This window comes from Chiloscyllium plagiosum, unplaced genomic scaffold (genome assembly GCF_037043375.1).
Source record: "Chiloscyllium plagiosum isolate Xiang-an unplaced genomic scaffold, Cpla_swu_hap1 HiC_scaffold_1, whole genome shotgun sequence".
NCBI lineage: Eukaryota > Metazoa > Chordata > Chondrichthyes > Orectolobiformes > Hemiscylliidae > Chiloscyllium > Chiloscyllium plagiosum.
This window is the reverse complement of record NW_028270139.1, coordinates 20591350-20604893: the sequence shown is the minus strand read 5'-3', so window position 1 is coordinate 20604893 and position 13544 is coordinate 20591350. Positions and strand designations below refer to the sequence as shown.

General features: G+C 43.6%; 1 protein-coding gene across 1 annotated transcript in view; it reads left to right on the top strand.

The window, feature by feature from the left end:
- The window catches only part of ablim2 (actin binding LIM protein family, member 2), a 332680-nt gene that overhangs the window by 303209 nt on the left and 15927 nt on the right, over positions 1–13544 (top strand). The gene's annotated exons all lie outside the window — the stretch shown is intronic.

Here is a 13544-nt window from a genome sequence, read left to right as displayed (position 1 = left end):
AGTAGCCACACACGCAGACAACAAGCAACATGAATTCGACTGGGACAACACTACTATCATAGGGCAAGCCAGACAGAGAACAGCCAGGGAATTCCTAGAGGCATGGCATTCATCCACAAACTCCATCAACAAACACATCGACCTGGACCCAATATACCAACCACTACAGCGGACAGCTGAAACTGACAACCGGAAGCGGCAGGGACAGACCACTATAAACACCGGAGGAAACATCAAAGAAGCGCTTTGCAGGAGGCTCCCAAGCACTGATGATGTCGCCTAGCCAGGGGACGAAACGTTTGCAACAAAAACTTCCAGCTCGGCGAACAGAACCACAGCAACGAGCACCCGAGCTACAAATCTTCGCACAAACTTTGAATGCTATGGAATATTAACATATGAACACTTCATTTGAAATGTCTATGTCTACAATTTTAGGAGGAATTAATCCATTTATATCATTCGTTGAGTGAGCTCATGAACATGTTATACGTGAACAGTTGTGTCCCAAGATGTAAATTCAAGGCTTTTTCCTCTGACATTTTTAAAAAGAGGCCTGTGAATTTGCATTTTATGTCATTTGTGATTCAGTGATTACATTGGAAAGCTGCATCATTATGCTCAACTCCATCAGTTTGTTATGATAATATGTGCCAACCAACCAATATAACTGTTGCACAGTGTTAAACCATCACAGTATTTGAATATTTGGGAACTTCCATTTGTGGATATTCCCAAATTAATTTGGAGTGGTACTGGTAGAAGTCTTTTGGGACAAAGTAAGGATGTGTGCCTTGCTGATGAGTATTAGTTCATTAAATTGACTTGAACATGTCTTCTGTCTTCAGAAGTGACATTATTTGAAAATATAATTTTCACCAAACAAGTGCAAGACAATAACACTGTCCAACAATGACATTTCTCCTGTGAGGGTGGCACAGTGGCTCAGTGATTGGCACTGCTACCTCACAGCGCCAGGGACCCTGGTTCGATTCCAACCTTGGGCGACTGTCTATGTGGAATTTGCACACATTGTCCCCGTGTCTGCTTGAGTTTCCTCCAGATGCTCTGGTTTCCTCCCACAGTCCAGATATGTGTAGGTTAGGTGAATTGGTTGTGCTAACTTGCCCATAGTGTTCAGGGATATGTGGATTAGGTGCATTAGTCAGGGGTAAATGTACACTAATTGGGTAGGGATATGAGTTTGGGTGGGTTACTCTTCAGAGGGTAGGTGTGGACTTGTTAGGCCGAATGGCCTGTTTCCACACTGTAGGGATTCTATTCTATTCAACAATATTACCATCATCAGGTTTTCCACCATCAATAGCCTCGAGGTCACCTTGAAGTAGAACCTTAAATGTACTGATCAAAGAGCAATGGCAGAGGCTGCAAATTCCATGGCTAGGGTCTCACTTCATGACTTCCCAAGCCTGTTCACCACCTTCAAGCCACACAGAGAAACACAATGAAATACTATTTGCTGGAAATGCAGCTTCAATATTTAAGTAACTTGACAGTATCCAGATCAATGTAACCACCTTAATTGACACCCTGAACAGCATCTTCAATATTCATTGCTTCCACCACTTGTATACCATGAGAGTAGAGTGTGCCATTTACAAGATGTACAACGATAAGTCATGAAGACTCCTGTAACAGTACCTTCCAGACACTCAACCTCTATGAGTTAGAAGGGCAAGACCAGCAATTGTATGGGAATGCTACCAACTCAGAGTCCATCCAACAATTACTGTATCCTGACTTTGAAGTATGTGACCGTCCTACCATTATTGCTGAATCAAAGCCCCAGAACTCTCTAACTAACAGTGCTGTAAGTGTATCTTCATCATAAGGACTGCACTGGCTCAAGAAGGTGGCTCAACACAACTTTCAGAATTCAGCACTCAGAATTGATCAATAAATAGTGTCACCCACATCCAAACAAAATGGAAATCTGGGACCAGTGCTTTTAATTTAATAATATAAATGACAGATGAATGATTTCAGTGTAATATTGGCCTGGATTTTACGGTCAGCAGTGAAGCAATATGCTTCAGTTATATAGTGCAATGCTGAGATCACATGCCAAATACTGTGTGCAATTTTGGGGTCTCTTTCTTTAAGGTACGTTGTAAATGAATTGGGGGAGTTTCAGAGATTAACTGAATTGATATCTGGAATGAATGGATTGTTTTATGATGTTAGGTTGAACAGTTTAAGCTTGTTTCCCACTTGAGTTTAAAAAAAAGAGGATGACTTGATCCTGAATGGCCTTGACAGGTGGATGTTGAAAGAATGTTTACTCTTAGTGGATCAGTCCAGAATTGGGGGACACTGTTTTAAAATTAGGGGTCAATCTTTTGGGACAGAGATTAAAGGATTTTTTTTTTGTCTGAGGTTTGTCTGACATTTGAGTTCCCTGCCTCAGAACGCTGTGGAGGCAATGTCATTAAACACTTCTAAGGCAAGGTAAATTGATTCTTTTTAGGGAAGGGAATTGGGGTTTATCAAAGTGGGAATGTGAAAGTCAGAAAACAAACAGATCAGCCATGATACATTGAATGGCAGAAAAGGCTTTAATGGCAAAATGGCCTACATCTGTTCCTAAATTGTACTATCAGTATTATGCTGAGCATCTGTGGACTCCTGGATTGGCTGTCAGGTTTACGGAAGTAACCGTGGAAAATGCTAAAGTTTTGGCATATTACTACTGCAAACTGCAGACATTAATGCACCTATAATGTATGTGTTTCACTCTGTGGGTGGAGTTAAATCTTGCACCCAACTGACATCCTATCTCCCAAAACATAATGGGCAGATTTAGGGTGTGTAGGAATTCGGGTTTCCATCTCCCTCCCTTCCCACAGTTTGCACATAATTCACACTGTATATAAAACCTCTTGGGCAACAGTAGCTATTAGTAACTGAGCAACGATCATGTAACATCTGACATGCTGGGCAGTAAACTTGACCCTGAAAAGTGACCCCAGCTCTTTATTCACCAACTTCACAATTATAACTTTTGACAAAACTATTGTTTAAATTTTAGAAATAAGAATTCCACTCGTAGTATTTGCATTGCTGTTTAATTCTGTTCACATTAGTGATCTATAATAGTGATAATTTAGTACACTTCATATAAGAGATGAATCCCAAATCTCCCAAAATAGACAAAGCTACTGAAAATTTTGACTTACGGAACATTTTTAAAGCATTATTGAACCAAAGAGAAGTATAAATGTGGATGACCAATCAGTTTTCCTTCTTCATTTTGTTTGTAGACTGTCTGAAAAAGATAAGGAATAAGTTGGCAGCTGTCAAACTATGAACCATGCACAACCCCTCCAGCTGTACATGTTCTTTTTCTGCTATCAGAATCAATCTATGTTGTACTTAACCAGGCTTAGCTGGGTCTGCTAATTCCCAAAAGAATAGTGCTAACATTAACAGAGGGTAAACTACCAATAAGGAACACATGTAAGAACAGATCACATTGAAATGGCTCTAAATTTAAATAGCTAGATTTTAATCTCAGCAGCGATCTTAAACTGGTAATATTTAAAATGCTTATGTAATATGTGAAATTTTGATTGAAACATGGCATATAACCACAGTTTAGAGAGATAGCATTTATGTGCTAAGAGAAAGAAAATTACTTTGATGTAGAAAAATTTCTGCATGTATTCCAGGAAAATGACAAGGTCAAGTGTCATGCCAGTTTCTTGACACATTCCACATCTCTGCAGTTTTGGAAGAGGCAACTTCTTGAGATTACAGCAACCTGAGAGTAGATTTGAAGTACTTTATGAGCCATTTGAGTACTCACTACAGAGCTTATATGATCTTTTCAAGGCTATTTTAGGAAACAGGCTGCCTCAGCAGCACCTCCGAAGAAATGAGGCAGCTGAATGAGGGATCCCATTCAGAGAAGCTGTGTAGAAGTTAGACATTCCCAACACTGCAAGAATGGTGGAATAAACAGAGAGGAGCTCATGATTCAGTACACAGTGCCTTTGTGTAAGCAGATTCTGATGAATGTTTTAGGAGGTATACCTGTAGGGGTTAATGGAGCACACTGAGGAGAGGGTGGGGGTTTCCAGGCAGGTACCCAGGACAATGGGGTCAGCTGATCTGAGGAAGTAACAGAGGTGATGAGGAGCAGCTGCCCCAGCAATATATACAATCCTTCGCTGCGGAGATAATACCCTGGGGACAGAGCACGGTGGTATTATTCTCGCCATATACACTATCACCAAAGTCTCAATGTCTCTGGAGGCTGCTCTATCGAAGCAAGTGACTGCGAATTTATTTGCTGTCATGAGGGAGACCTTTTTGGCCTTTCCAGTCACATGGTTGTGCTCTGCTAGTAGTCTTGAAAGTGAGTATGATATTGAACTCTTTGCCTCTGGGTTATTTCAAGAGCAGCAGCAGCTCTGTGATGTCTCTCACAAGCAATGGTCCATCATAGAACCAGGCAGGTGAAGGATACTCTCCGGAGGGGCTGGGTGGGGCATCAAAATGCCTGCCACACAGACATGCCTCTTGTTTCCCTGCACTGCATGAAAGACATGTAGCTGCCAACCAAACTGTCTCCATTAACCCACTTTTGCATCAAGTATCCAACCAACTTCAGCTTGCCTTAATGCCCTCAAAACAATAGGATCACATAACTTTAGGTGCTGCCATCAACAATCTCTTTGCATCAAGAGTTAATCTGTGAACATAAGTATTGCATTGAACTGCAAAATGAAACTACTAATGTGGCAACCTGCACTTAGTGCTGCTGTTATGGAATACTCCCCACTGTGACTGAGGCAGAAGTGGAGGCAGAGCTGAAAATGTGTTGCTGGAAAAGCACAGCACCTCAGGCAGCATCCAAGGAACAGAAGAATCGACGTTTCGGGCATAAGCCCTTCTTCAGAATTGGAGGCAGTTGTTTTCTTGTGGTTATAGACAACTGAGATACCTGTTACACTGTGCTCAGTTTTGGAGTTCTAGGAGGGGCATTGCTACAGTTCACCCACCAGAACCAGTGCAGTACAGCCTCAGTCACAACAGTTTGCCATACAGGTGGTGTCTTATTTAGAGGGGCGAAAGGAACAGGCAGTGGCTAAGCCATTTACTGTGGAGTGGCCTTCTTGGTATTTTCCTGCTCGAGCCCTTTCAATGTGCACATTCATGTCTGAAGAAACCAATTACTATCAATCAATGCAACTTTGTACCATCAATGCAACTGACTGGTCAGTGCTTCAGAATGTGACTTGCATTGTGTGCATAGCAGTGCAGTGCTCTTGCATCGACTCACCATGCTGCTCTGCTTGGTTATCCATGAACTTGACCACTGTTTCAGTGGAGAAGTTCATGTCCTCTTTCCAAAATGTATTTCATGAATAGACTCTTTCATTCTTTGCCCATATTTCCACCCTACATCTGGGAACATCAGCATGTGCACAAGTATGTCCTGGGAGCTGTTCAGGAAAGACCCACCTTTTATGAGTCCTCCAAGTTTCTGCAACTTCACCCAACTGGGCGCAGCTAAAACTGTTATCCATCTTCCAACTGGCACTGGCCAAAGTTGCTTCTATCTTCATCACTTTCCCCCCTTCACAAGTGAAGTGCTGGTTACCTTGAGTTGCACATTCTAAAATTATGAGGTTCCACTAAGGTGAGTGAATCTGTCATGGTGGAGGGAACATGTAACTGATATGACAATGACGCCTTAGATGCATCTTCCATCTCTGAAGTGTCTACCAACAATATGGTGGCAGACTGAGGCTGTACAGCAATGTACAGCAAATATCTCAATTTCCTACAGAAATATTATCTCTCTGTCTCCACAAAATCCTGCAAATCAATGTACTACATTGGTGGCTAAGCTGTAGCAATGCACCTCCTGGAACAGCAAAACTGAGCACAGTGTCACAGGTATCTCAACTGTGTACAACCACAAGAAAACAACCTGACTGCACTTCTGTCTCAGTCACAGTGGGGAGTTTTGGAGCAACAATATGTTAAGGTTGCCACATTAGTAGTTTCAGGGAGGATAGAATCTCCAACATCAGTACTTTTTCTGAGGCCAAAGTCATCATCATTGAGTCACTAGTTTCTGTCAATCAGTTACATTGGGTGGACCACATCATCTGCATGCCTGACAAAAGACTTCAAAAACAAGATCTCTGCTCCACATTTCGTCACGGCAAGCAGTTACTGGGTGGGCAGAGAAATTGCTTCATGGATGTCCTTAAAGCCTCCCTAAAAATATACAACATACCTGTTCATTTGTGCTTAAGACCATCCAAACTGGAAAAGAAGCATCTCGGAGGTGCCAATGATTTCAGATGTCTCTGACAGCCTCTGGGTGAGCCCATGCTCAAACAGTAGACAGCGTGTGAAAACCCAAACCGTCCCATCCCAGTCTCCACCATCTGCCCCATCTATGACAGGGTGAGTCAATCCAGCATTTGACTATTTAGTTACTTCAAGAGCCACAATTCTAAAGTGGAAGAAAGTCTCCCCCCGTCCCCAGAAATTATGTACAAAGAAGGAGGCTGAGCCTGCTCCTTCATAGCTGGCCCTAGTTGGGCTTTTGTCCGAAACGTCGATTTCGAAGCTCCTTGGATGCTGCCTGAACTGCTGTGCTCTTCCAGCACCACTAATCCAGAATCTGGTTTCCAGCATCTGCAGTCATTGTTTTTACCTAGCTATGAAAGCTGCCTGCTGTTATTCACTACGTTCCTGGAGCTGCAATAGCACATGACTACTTAAATAATGAAATGAATTACACAAATGAAGACTTGCATGAGTGCCACGAAAGAGTTGGGGAAGGCAGGGGTGTTGCCAAGTGAGCCTGATCCTCAAACGACACCCTTAGCTTTGTTACAAGGAAACAATAACATGCTACCACCTTTTTGAAGTATATCCCAACTTGCCCACTTCTTGCCAGCAGTCTGGCAGTTTCAAAGATCTCCTCCGTCCAAGCCATCACAAGGTGTGCTATTTCATCACCCCTTTCTCAAACGTTGTCCTCTTGTTTTTTCTTCAAAATCAAGAACAAGAGAGTTAAGATCATTGTGCCCTCTGTCCCCACATTTAGCCAGTAACTTGCATGCAATTTCCATAGCTCCAGTATCACCTCTTTGATGAGTTTTTGTGGATGACTCCTCAGGATTGCCTCTGGATACACATAGTCTCAGGAACTATGTGAGGTTGTGCACTCTAAGCTACTCTCCTTATAGGTATGTGCTGACTCTGAATTGAAGACTTATCATCCAGGTGTAGCATTGAATTCACTTTGCCAGAGCTGAGAAACTCATTAACATGCTTTCTTCACTGCATCTGCCTGATCACACAGTGGCTGCTGCCCTATTAAATTAACTCACCTATATGCCTTCTTTGGCTGACTGACTATCTGCCTTTCTCCTGTCACACATTTACAACTGGATACTGGCCTATCTGGCTTACCATTGCCTATGGGAGGCATGATCAGATCAAACACTTGTTATATTGCTACTCAGCTGCATTTTGGCCTGTGCCTTCATCCAAGAAACTAATGTCTACAGTTATGACTGCCGGATGCTCTTTAAAGTAGGTCCATCACATCCACATCCTGTCTCTGAAAATGTCTGTTGCACCTTCTTGGACAGTAGCTGGGTGAACAAGCTACTAATTTACCATCTCCTTCAAAATATTAGCCCATGTCCAGGAGAGGCATTCTCAGGGTTCATACCTCAATGTTCCTGGAGTCAGGGTTCCAAATCTGGAATGAAAGTTCAGCCCCATGAATCCAAATCACCCACAGCTGTTGTTGTAAATCCCAGTTTTCACATCACAAAGTCAGTGTCTATGCAGTTGAATTTGATATGATGCATGGTTAGTCTTTGATTAAGTAACTCATTCTGTTTTAATTAGTCACACTTATTTACATTCCAGCTCGACAACCAACTGAACTTTTGACGTTTCAGATCAGATTAATGGCATTTGTTGGGTCAAATTTTCACAGTAATAATAACAGTATGCAAGAGATTTGAAATAATTATAACAAACAAGACATTTAAACTTTTATTTCTGAAGGTAGTTATATTTACAATTGGGCTTCTTTCTCATAGAATTTCAGAGAGTGGTGTCAGTTAGCTCAGTTGACTGGATGATGATGTGGAGTGGAGCGAATAACAGTGCGAGTTCAATTCCTGCAGCAGCTGAGTGCCCTTCCCTGAGGTGTGGTGACCCTCAGGTTAAACCACTACCACTCATCTCTCTCAAATGAGAGAACAGCCCTATGTTCCAGTAGACAATTTTACCTTTTGTGGAGCATAAACTGCTAACTCTAGAAATTATAATGTTTTGACTCTAGCGGTAAAGACACCTAATCTGAAACCCAATCTAGAATATCATTCCAATACAGCGAGCTGCAATGGTTGAGGTTTATTTCACGTTTCCACTCCAGTTTTCTTCCCAATTTTCCTGAAGGTGACACCCCAGACAGCAGTATAGTTTAAAAAGGTATTGTCTAGCCCCCATTACCTCAAGAAAATGTCTGTACCCAAATTGCAGACCTTATCAGTGAGGACTGCAAACTACTCCGATGCATGTGAAATTACAACCAATCCACCCAGTCATTCCTCCATATTCACAAAGGTGTTGCTAATAAATAGCTGAAAATGTGTTGCTGGAAAAGCGCAGCAGGTCAGGCAGCATCCAAGGAACAGGAGAATCGATGTTTCGGGCATAAGCCCTTCTTCAGGAATGAGGAAAGTGTGTCCAGCAGGCTAAGATAAAAGGTAGGGAGGAGGGACTTGGGGGAGGGGCGTTGGAAATGCGATAGGTGGAAGGAGGTCAAGGTGAGGGTGATGGGCCAGAGCGGGATGGGGGCGGAGAGGTCAGGAAGAAGATTGCAAGTTAGGAAGGCGGTGCTGAGTTCAAGGGATTTGAATGAGACAAGGTGGGGGGAGGGGAAATGAGGAAACTGGAGAAATCTGAGTTCATCCCTTGTGGTTGGAGGGTTCCTAGGCGGAAGATGAGGCGCTCTTCCTCCAACCGTCGTGTTGCTATGGTCTGGCGATGGAGGAGTCCAAGGACCTGCATGTCCTTGGTGGAGTGGGAGGGGGGGTTGAAGTGTTGAGCCACGGGGTGGTTCGGTTGGTTGGTCCGGGTGTCCCAGACGTGTTCTCTGAAACGTTCCGCAAGTAGGCGGCCTGTCTCCCCAATATAGAGGAGGCCACATCAGGTGCAGCGGATGCAATAAATGATGTGTGTGGAGGTGCAGGTGAATTTGTGGCGGATATGGAAGTATCCCTTGGGGCTTTGGAGGGAAGTAAGGGGGAAGGTGTGGGCGCACATTTTGCATTTCTTGCGGTTGCAGGGGAAGGTACCGGGATGGAGGTTGGGTTGGTGGGGGGTGTGGACCTGACGACGGAGTCACGGAGGGAGTGGTCTTTTCGGAACGCTGATAGGGGAGGGGAGGGAAATATATCCCTGGTGGTGGGGTCCGTTTGGAGGTGGCGCAAATGACGGCGGATGATACGCTGTATATGGAGATTGGTGGGGTAGTAGGTGAGGACCAGTGGGGTTCTGTCCTGGTGGCGGTTGGAGGGGCGGGGCTCAAAGGCGGAGGAGCGGGAAGTAGAGGAGATGCGGTGGAGGGATATATTTCCCTCCCCTCCCCTATCAGCGTTCCGAAAAGACCACTCCCTCCGTGACTTCCTCATCAGGTCCACACTCCTTACCAACCCAATCTCCACTCCCGGCACCTTCCCCTGCAACCGCAAGAAATGCAAAACTTGCACCCTTACTTCCCTCCAAGGCCCCAAGGGATACTTCCATATCTGCCACAAATTCACCTGCACCTCCACACACATCATTTATTGCATCCGCTGCACCCGATGTGGCCTCCTCTATATTGGGGAGACAGGCCGCCTACTTGCGGAACGTTTCAGAGAACACCTCTGGGACACCCGGACCAACCAACCCCACCCCGTGGCTCAACATTTCAACTCCCCCTCCCACTCCACCAAGGACATGCAGGTCCTTGGACTCCTCCATCGCCAGACCATAGCAACACGACGGTTGGAGGAAGAGCGCCTCATCTTCCGCCTAGGAACCCTCTAACCACAAGGGATGAACTCAGATTTCTCCAGTTTCCTCATTTTCCCTTCCCCCACCTTGTCTCAGTTAAATCCCTCGAACTCAGCACCACCTTCCTAACTTGCAATCTTCTTCCTGACCTCTCCGCCCCCACCCCGCTCTGGCCTATCACCCTCCCCTTGACCTCCATCCACCTATTGCATTTCCAACGCCCCTCCCCCAAGTCCCTCCTCCCTACCTTTTATCTTAGCCTGCTGGACACACTTTCCTCATTCCTGAAGAAGGGCTTATGCCGAAACATCGATTCTCCTGTTCCTTGGATGCTGCCTGACCTGCTGCGCTTTTCCAGCAACACATTTTCAGCTCTGATCTCCAGCATCTGCAGTCCTCACTTTCTCCTCTGTTGCTAATAAATAGCCAAGGCAGCTTTTAACATGCATCCATGTCAATGCAACAGAATCCCAGAGAAGAATGAGAGAGGAAATGATTTTGTGTATGCATTCTGGACTTTCAGAAAGCTTTTGATAAAGTCCCATATAGGAGGTTAGTGAGCAAAATTAGGGCGCATGATATTGGGGGCAAAGTACTAACTTGGATTGAAAGTTGGTTGGCTGATGGGAAACAAAGAGTAGTAATAAATGGCTCCATTTCGGAATGGCAGGCAGTGACCAGTGGGCTACCGCAGGGATCAGTACTGAGGCCGCTGCTTTCTACAATATATGTTAATAATATAGAAGATGGTATTAGTAATAACATTAGCAAATTTGCTGATGATACTAAGCTGGGTGGCAGGGTGAAATGTGATGAGGATGTTAGAAGATTACAGGGTGACCTGGACAAGTTAGGTGAGTGGTCAGATGCATGGCAGATGCAGTTTAATGTGGATAAATGTATGGTTATCCACTTTGGTGGCAAGAACAGGAAGGCAGATTACTACCTAAATGGAATCAATTTAAGTAAAGGGGTAGTACAGAGAGATCTGGGTGTTTTTGTACACCAGTCAATGAAGGTAAGCATGCAGGTACAGCAGGTAGTGAAGAAGGCTAATAGCATGTTGGCCTTCATAATAAGAGGGATTGAGTATAGAAGCAAAGAGGTTCTTCTGCAGCTGTACAGGGCCCTGGTGAGACCACACCTGGAAACTGTGTGCAGTTCTGGTCTCCAAATTTGAGAAAAGACATTCTGGCTATTGAGGGAGTGCAGCGTAGGTTCACAAGGTCAATTCCTGGAATGGCGGGATTACCTTACACTGAAAGACTGGAGTGACTGGGCTTGTATACCCTTGAGTTTAGAAGACTGAGAGGGGATCTGATTGAGACATATAAGATTATTAAAGGATTGGACCCACTGGAGGCAGGAAACATGTTTCCGCTGATGGGTGAGTGCCGAACCAGAGGACACAGCTAAAAAATACGGGGTAGACCATTTAGGACAGAGATGAGCAGAAACTTCTTCACCCAGAGAGTGGTGGCTGTGTGGAATGCTCTGCCCCAGAGGGCAGTGGAGGCCCAGTCTCTGGATTCATTTAAGAAAGAGTTGGATAGAGCTCTCAAGGATTGTGGAATCAAGAGTTATAGAGATAAGGCAGGAACAGGATATTGATTAAGGATGATCAGCCATGATCATATTGAATGCTGGTGCAGGCTTGAAGGGCAGAATGGCCTACTCCTGCACCTGTTGTCTATTGATTGTTCAGTGTTTTTTTTCCACAAGCTGTATCCAAACCATTAAGCTTAGGATCTCGTTCAAGTGCATTGTAGTGCTGAACTCATGACCTTACTGCCTTCATAGAAACTATATTGCTTAACCTTCTTCTGGGCATCATGGTGTGTTAGTCTCCTAGGTCATGTAGCACAAAACAGATGTGACAACAACAAACAAGAACATTAGTATATATGAAATTACAGCAGGAGTAAACCATTCGGCCCCCAAGCCTGCCTCACCATTCAACAAGATCATAGCTGATCTGTGCCAGGCCTTAATTCATCTGTAACGCTAGCTCTGCATAGCCATCAATTCTCTGATAGGTTAAAATAAAATCCAGCTCCTCTTTAAGTAAGATCAATAATCTAGCGTCTCCAGCTCTCTTGAGTTTAAGAAGTTTAGATATTCACTACCCTTTGGGGGTAGAAATGCCTTAATCTCCATTTTAAATGAGTGTCCCTTCATTCTGTAATTGTGACCCCTAATTCGAGATTGCCTCACAAGTAGCAAGACCTTTCCAACATTTACCCTTTGAAGCCCCCAATAGAAACTTGGATGTTTCACCACCGCCAACACCAACCCCCTCCCAATTCTTACCTGTTTAGTTCTTCTTGATAAATCAACTGATTCCTCCCAGGAATCAACAGCCTCCAGTATATTCTTTCTTAATTATGAGGACCAAAACTATACACAGTACTCCTCACCCAACTCTCTAACGAAAGGCCAAACTTTCATTTCCCTTCTTAATTACTTGCTACACCTGCATACTGATATTTTGTGTTTCATGTACAAGAGTACCTAGGTCCCTCAGCACTGTACTTTTTTGGGGTCTCTCTTCAGTTAAATATGCTTTTTTGATTCTTCCGACTAGTGTATTGCCTCATGCTTTCCTACATTAAACTCCATCTGCAAAGATTTTCCCCACTCACATAAGCTATCTGCATCTCTTTCAGATTCCTTATGCACTCATCACAACATGCTTTTCTACTAATGTTTTTAAAATCAGCAAATTTTAATGTATTATACTCTGATCCCTCCTCCAAGTCATAAGTCATAGATCGTAAATAATCAAGGCTTTAGGACTGATCCTTGTGATATTCCAGTTGAAGAAGCATGAAAGCTAAGTTCCTTTCCCTCGTGGAACAATACACTTTTTGGCAGTGATAAGTATAGCTTGCACTTTATCACTTAAAAAATCAAAGATGTTGTAGATTTTTCCTGTCCAAAGGATAAGGGTCCATAAAGATCCTCTCCTGATCAAGAAATCATGCAATCAGCCTTGTGTCATCTCCAGGAATAACTTATTGTTAATGCATTCTTATTATTTTCTTGATTGCTGAAAAAGAAGAAATCAGGAAGACTGGAGGTTAAAATAGAACATAGAGCTGGAGATTTGCTTTCGAATAATGCAAGAATTAATGCTGAATACATATTACATGTTGATGGGTACTTAATAAAGAAATATTGGTTAAAGCTTTGCGTGTAAAAACCTTAATGAAAAATTATACAAAAATGCATAATGACCTTCATTTCTGTCTGGTGCTGACTCGATGCCTAATATTAGCATGTTTACATTATTTAAAACATGGTCAATGGAAAGTTTGAACATTGGCCCTAAGACTTCAATCTTCTTCTTTTGGTGGCATGGTATCTCTTCCTTGCTGTCATCTCTTCACGATGCTCTGAACCCCTACTGACCTTTCTGCCCAGGATCTTGCAAATGCACTTCACCACAATTTCTCTTCCCAGTGTAATGTCTT